At 34.8% G+C, this 7,839-nt stretch overlaps 1 pseudogene; it reads left to right on the forward strand.

Annotated features, from left to right (window-relative positions):
- Window positions 1-3,201: 3,201 nt before the first annotated feature.
- On the forward strand, window positions 3,202-7,395 carry LOC134268532 (zinc finger protein 862-like; annotated as a pseudogene).
- The last annotated feature ends 444 nt before the right edge of the window (window positions 7,396-7,839 follow it).

A 7,839-nucleotide genomic window follows, 5' to 3' on the forward strand; every position in this document is an offset into this window, starting at 1 on the left:
ATCCAGCAGTATTATATTATTATATCCTCCGCTTGAAAAGCGGGAGGGTATATAGTGATCGGGATGTCCGTCCGTCCGTCTGTTACACTTTGGGGTATCCATCTCTTATCCGCAACTGCTCTTGTATATAAAAAGATGTGTTTTTGAAACAGCTATGCCCCTGTATGGCAACATAGCGAAGATTAAACTTTTCTTAAATGCAATTTAAATATATTGGTACCCAAAGTAGGGTCTTCTCACAAGAAATGCAAATGCTAAATAGGAAAGCCCTAGCACCACTTGTTTAAAAGTAATGACTAAGGATAAGTTTTTGAAAGGTAGGTCAAACTCAAAGGTAAAAGTTGATGGTTTCCTAAGAAAGGTTTAATGTAACAAGGATTACATATGCGAAGTATGAAAACCCTAGCCCTTACCGTTCAAAAGTTATGACCAAGGTTTTTTTCATAAGTAAGGAAATCTCCAATGTAAAGGTCAAAAGGTAAAAGTTTTTAGTATCCAATGAAAGGTCATGCCAAAAAAAACATATGTGAAGTATGAGAGTACTAGTATCTACCGTTTAAAAATTATGATCAGAGTAAAAATTTGGCATTTATGTGTAAAATGGGGCAAACTCCAAGGTAAAGGTCAAAAGGTCAAATTTGGTAGTACCCAAAGTAAGGTCTTGTCACAAGGAATACACATATTAAATATAAAAGTCATAGCTCCAATAAATGAAAAGTTATGGTCAAGGTTAAAGTTTTTGCGGACAAACAGACCGCCAGATAGACAGCTAGACATACAGACGAAAACTATATACCCCCGAATCTTCGATTACGGGGACATAAAAAGAAATGGTCTTCAATTAACTTTTCATATTATGATACAGTATAACGAAGACGTTATACAAAAATGAAAATGTTTGTTCCGATTTTCATATTAAATTCTCTGAAAAATATACTCAGAACTAAATAAAAGGGTGGAGTAAAACAAGAATTAAGAAATGCAGTGAATACTGTGTGCTAAATCAAAAGGTTATGTATAGTTTTTGCATTAGAATGTGTATTTTACACTAGCCCATAGCTTTACAGAACATATTTTAGGTGTTATACTCTCCCCACCCCCTTACTTATTTAGGAGGAAGTCGATTATCAACAATAGCAACAAAAAAAACAAACAAACTATCCTACCTTTATTTTTCTATAAGGTGGGACTAAAAAAAAGCTTAAAATATTCTACTATTCTGCTAATTTTCAACTGTTACTTTGCCACAGTACTTTCAAGTATACCCCCACCAACATTTAAAGTATGCTTTAATCATGGCGAAGTAAATCATGATATGATAGTACTTGTTTAAAGGCTTAACTTCATTTCAATATTTTATCTAGAGCCTCTTTCAATATTATTGAAAGGTATAGAGTTATATTTACATTTTTGCTTTTCATTATTTTTTTTTTGTTTTGATTTAACGTAATGTTCTTTTTTTTTGGGGGGGGTATAAAAATTTCCTCCTCTTTCATTGTCAAATAGGATTTGCCAAACTTATACAAGCTTAAAGTTGAAATGAAGAAAAAAAATAAATTTTTCCTATTAAAGAGTATTAAACCTGATTGTTGCATGGTTTGATTTCTAAAAACAAGTGGAATATCATTCTTTAAGCAAACATAATAAGGAAGAATATTAAAAAGAAATTTTATTTACCTGACAATTAAAGAATCTCTTTTCAAACACAATTTTAGCATTGAAAGACTACGTGAATCTTTTAATTATTTCATACGACTTTTTGTATTTTTCTGGTTACAGAAAATGTAAAAATTAGTTTCGCTGTAAAAAAGATATCAAACAGTGTATATTGTGAAAAAAATATTAAGAACTTTATCTTTTAATAAAGTTTATTCATACATTTAAAATTATGGAAAAGGTGTGCCTCTCTCTCTCTCTATCTCTCTCTCTCCATCGTGCGTTTGATCCATTTACATGTACCATCTTTGATTTTCTAGGTTTGCTCCTTTACCAGAGAAATAAAGATTAGTTGATTGATTGTTAATTGCTTAAAACTGATTTGTCAATATTTCAGCAGAGAGAAATGAGGAGCTTTATCACCCCTACGTGCTAAGAAGAACTAAGAACACATGCATGAATTACTCGAATGAAGAACAATTATAATATACAGAATATTTTCCCCTTTCACCTGTTATAAATTTTGTATCACTTTAAAGGGGGTCATTTTACAATATGGGTCAATTTTTTTATAGGACTAACATATAAAATAATGACCCCTAGGACTCTTTTTCTACAAATAATGATTTTTTTTTTACGGGTGGGGGGTAATTTTTTGTCGTTGAAAAATGACCCCCGGTCATTATTCGATGGGGGTCATTATTCGTCTTTACACCGGCAAGACCGGCTTAATTTGGTCATGACCGACATAAATTGATTAAATGTCGGACCGCATGACTGATGTTAATTGTCCCGTCGAACAAAAAAAAAAAACAAAAACGCATAAATTAAATGCAATCGCGTGAAAGTTTTCGTAAACAATGCAATATTAATTAGAGGTGGAAGGCACGCCAGGATCTACGAGTGAAGCTGCTTGGTTCTCTGTCTATTAGGAAACCAGGCAAACTGGAACACGCCAAATCATGGCGTCATGGCCGATCAAGTTTACATCTGGCGCAAAACCAGGGCAAGCCCTTAAAAGAAAAAGTGAGGTGACGGTGAATAAGAATAACTATGAAAAAACCCGAAAAGACTGGAAAGATGGAAGTGATCATTGGTTGAAATCTGACGGAGAAAAAATGACATGCGACATCTGCATCAAGTTTGGGGTAGGCGATTGTAGGAATTTACAAAACTTTGTAACTGGGTCAACAAATTTCCGATTCTCAGGAATAATTGATCATGAAAATTCCCACTATCATCGTAAAGCAGTCGAACGCTATTATGCAAATGAGGATGTGCGTGAAAACAAACAATCTGAGGCACACAGAGCTATTGTGTCAATGAACCAATCCGTCAGAAAATCTTTAGAAATGAAGTTTAGAAATATACATGCTCTAATAAAAATGAATTTACCAATATCAGACTTTACTTGGATCAACTCTCTCCATGTCAGAAAAGGGCTAGAACACGGAACTACGTACAATAATCGTAGTGCGGCCACTGCCTTTTTGGAGTCGATTTCAGAAACAGTGAAATGTGAAGTTGTGGAGATTGTAAAAAACTCAAACTTTTTTTCCATTACAATGGATGGATCAACAGATAGTGGAACGATTGAACAAGAGACTATGTTTGTTAGATTTTCATGGGAAAATAGAATTGAAATTCCTATGCATTGGTGAGCCAAGGTCAACTTGTGCACAGGATTTGTTGACATTTGTTAAAGAGAAAATTGAAGAAAACCAGTTAACGGAACATATGAGCAAGTTAGTAGGATTTGGATGTGATGGAGCCTCTAACATGTTTGGACGTCACAACGGCCTCGTTTCACTTCTCAAAAAAGATTATGTTGAAATTTTGGGAGTGCACTGTTTGGCCCACAGGCTTGAGCTTGCCTTTAGAGATGGCCTTAAAGGAAATCGTCAATACACTCAGCTTTCTACGCTCCTCATAGGGCTTTACTATTTCTACAAAAACAGCGCTAAACAGAGGGAGAATCTAAGAGAATGCATGAAGGTTAGATATATAACATATTATTAGATTATCTGAGCCAAATATTTAAGAAGTCCTATGAAAGAATTTTAATGTTTACACATTAATATTTCCATTTTATTTTCAGGTATTAGGTGTTAAGGGTACTCTACCTCACCGTGTGAATGGAAGCAGGTGGCTCCCACACATGCAGCGTGCTCTTGAAACATTTTTTAGGTCTTACCCAGCCTTTGTTAGCCACCTACAGGACACCTCCCATTCAATTGCAAAGGCATCTGGACTGGCAAGATTACTTCTGTCTTCTTCAATCATCACTTTTGCTGTTCTCATGCAGGTAATTTACAATATAAACCTTACAGTCTTAAACCCATAAGTCTAAATTCATTGATTCAAATCATGTTCAAATCAAATCATGGTCAAATAAAAAAAATCATGTTATCTAAAGTGTCCCTATCTATAATATAAGTAATCATTCTTTCAAAACAATGTGCAGGAAATTATCAGTCCATTGGTGATATTGTCTCTGACTCTCCAAAGACGGGACTTGACGATTGGGGATGCAAAGATAGCAATTGCTGCAACAGAAGATTTTCTCGAACAGTATGATGCCAAGTAAGTTGCACATTTTCTATTCAATATACCATAATTAATTTGTACAAGATCAGATGTAAACATAAACAAGAAAAGTTATTATAAATCACCTTTATTACATTAATGATATTATATATTTAATGTACTTGGAGCAACAGTGACAAGTTGAAGAAAATTGTGGAGGAAAAGGAGTATGCAGGGTATCAACTAAAGGGAAATGGCCTCAATGTAGAGACAACAATCAACAATGTTAAACAGCTCGTACTTCAGAAAATTGATGAACGATATTAGAGATCTTCATGATGAAATCCTCGATGCAACAACTATTGGGAATCTTAAGAACTGGCCAAGTGAAAATGATGAAGTTATGTACTGGTATCAAAGCAAGTTTTACAGGTTGTATTTTATTAACTTTTTCTGTGGTCTGAATTATAAAAGGTAGACATTTCACTTTGTTGATTTTTGTTTGTTGATATTTGATGAAAATTACTAATGCTTATCAGATACACGTTAGAAATAATTAGTATAGCTTGGAACTTATTAAAATATTTAAACTTTAAATTGAAATATTAATGTCAAATGGAACTACTGGAGCATTGAATTTTATTTTCTAATTTTTATTTAAAGGGAAAAAAGAGTACTCTTTGATTTAAAAATAAGTTTTAATACTTTCTTCCAACAGCTTATGGAGTACAGGATGTAAAAAGTCTGGCTGAAAGATTCAAGAAAACCTTGAAAAATGCTGGAGTAGATGGAGATAAGCTGTTAGAAGAATGGTAGATGCTGAAATGTCTCATCTACAGGAGGTATTAGGTTTTACATTTAAATTCTACTCTGGGATAAACTGCAAGAAAATTTATGACAGTCTATTATACCATGTGTATAGATAATTATAAAATTCATATGTAATGAAAGAAAAGGTGAGCTAGCTCACATACCCCACGCTCCCCCAAAACTTGACTGTGAAACACATAATGAAAGGCACAGCTAGTGCACTTTAAATACATAGTATAGATCAAAAAGGGCAATAATTGCAAAAAAATCTTATCAAAATGTCTTGCATATGAGGACATTTCAATGTAGAATGAAGTTTCTAGATAAATAATGGAATCAAAATTTCTTGGCATTATACAAATCCAAACATTAATTTGAAGTGGTTGGGGGGGGGGGGGGAGAGAAATTTTCTTGAATAACAGGCAAAACTCTTTGGGATAAAGTAATAGAATATGTCCTAAATATCTGCATAGGCTGACGAAACTATGTACAACAGTTTAAGAGGAGTGGTGCTGACAAACTGTTCATCTGTATATTCAAAATATGGCCAAAAATTCTAAGTTGGAAAGTGTGGAAATTCCCGGAAAAATAAAGGAATCGGAATTTCCTGGTAATATGCACATCTACATATTGTGTCCTAAATATCTGCACACTGTTCATCTCTATATAAAAGGTATGGCCAAAAACTTAAGTTTTTAGTGCGGAAAGTCCCCGAAAAAGTAAAGGAATCGGAATTTCCTGGCAATATGCACATCTACATATTGTGTCCTAAATATCTGCAAAGTTTGACGATATTCTGTGCAGCAGTTTATGAGGAGTTGTGCTGACAAACTGTACATCTCTATATTCAAGGTATGGCCAAAAACCTAAGTATTTAGTGCGGAAAGTCACGGAAAAAATAATGGAATCGGGAATATGCACATCTACATATTGTGTCCTAAATATCTGCAAAGTTTGACGAAATTCTGTGCAGCGGTTTATGAAGAGTAACTGAATTGCGCTAACAAACTGTTCATCTCTATATAAAAGGGATGGTCAAATGCCTAAGTTAAAAAGTGCCGAATGTCCCGGAAAAAAGTAATGGAATCAGAATTTCCTGGTAACATGCACATCTAAATATTGTGTCCTAGATACCTGCAAAGTTTGACGAAATTCTGTGCAGCGGTTTATGGGAAGTTGCGCTGACAAACTGTTCATCTCTATATTCAAGGTATGGCCAAATGCCTAAGTTAAATAGTGCGGAACTTCCCGGAAAGAATAATGGAATCGGAATCTCCTTGTAATATGCACATCTACACATTGTGTCCTAAATATCTGCAAAGTTTGACAAAATTCTGTGCAGCGGTTTATGAGAAGTTGCGCTGACAAACTGTTCATCTCTATATTCAAGGTATGGCCAAATGCCTAAGTTAAAAAGTGCGGAAATTCCCGGAAAAAATAATGGAATCGGAATTTCCTGGGAATGTGCACATCTACACATTGTGTCCTAAATACCTGCAAAGTTGGACGAAATTCTGTGCAGCGGTTTATGAGGAGTTGCGCTGACAAAAAAAGAGGACTGACTGACTGACTGACTGACTGACGGACGGAGGACGGACTGACTGACTGACGGGTCAAAAACATTATACCTCCCGCAACTAGTTGCGTGGGGTATAAATATTTTAGGTTTAAGAACTTTCGTTCATCTACATGGGAGGACATCCATGCTGTGTTTGGGGACAGTGGAGTTGTTAACATTCTCAACCTGCTGGATTTGGTTCATAGTCTTCCTCCAACCAGCGTCCTCAACGAAACAGGGTTCAATCAGATGAAGCTGATCAAAACAGACAGGCGGCAATCTGTCAGTGGGCGTCATCTGAATGATTTGATGATCATTCGACTTCAATCACCATCTATTGAAGAGTTTGATCCAAATCCAGCCATTGACAGATGGATGGTTAGTTAACAATAGTTGTAAAAAAAATAAAATGGATTAATCTAACTAGTTTATTTATGTCATAATTAGAGATCTATTACTATTGTTATATTAATCAAATTATTTTAATTTAAGCTTTACAATTTGTATTTTAGATTTCACCAACTAGACAAAGGAGAAGGTTTCACTACAGAAGAAACCCTACAAAGAAGTCCATTCCGAATGAAACAGAGATTCTGATTGAGAGTGAAAGTGAAGAAGAGGGAGAGAGTCAGAGAGAAAGTGATGAAAGAATCGAAGACGAGAGAGTGGGTGCAGAAGATGAGAGAGTGGGTACTGATCAAGAAAGTGACACAGAGTCCGAGTGTGAGCAAGATTTGGATGAAAATGACAGAATGATGAGAGAGGTTGTGAGAGAGCTAGAATTAGAGTATGAAAATGCTTAATTATTGAAAACTGTTACAATTGAATACACTTCTAAAACATGCAGTTTGTGTTTTATTTCATTTTTTAATAAATATTTAATTGTTAACATTCGGACAGGCTTAATTTCATTCGGACAGGCAAAGTTTGTGTACATGTCTGTCTGAATGATGGCTTTCAGGAAAAAATTTCCACAGCTCTGGTGCAATATTTTAAATCTGGAAATGAATTTTTAACTCGCTCATTTTTTAAATTTTGCTCTTTGTCCGAGATTAGAACATACCGTTTCGTGGTTGAGTTCGACTTTCCACTCGGCGGTCAGAGTTTTGACGCTGTTTACGGAGCTAAATGAAAACCAAGACATGGTTATGTAGATAAATTATTGTAGAAGACAATGGTAAAGGAAAGTTTGCCACTGCATTTTATCTGAAAGTGTAAATGAGTGCGTTTTTAAGGGGAGGTTTACTGAGTATAATTCGGAGTTAGATACCTTGTTTTATTATAATTAT

The sequence above is a fragment of the Saccostrea cucullata genome, unplaced genomic scaffold, assembly GCF_032062105.1.
Source record: "Saccostrea cucullata isolate Sc308-1 unplaced genomic scaffold, CSIRO_AGI_Scuc_v1 ctg9528, whole genome shotgun sequence".
Lineage (NCBI taxonomy): Eukaryota > Metazoa > Mollusca > Bivalvia > Ostreida > Ostreidae > Saccostrea > Saccostrea cuccullata.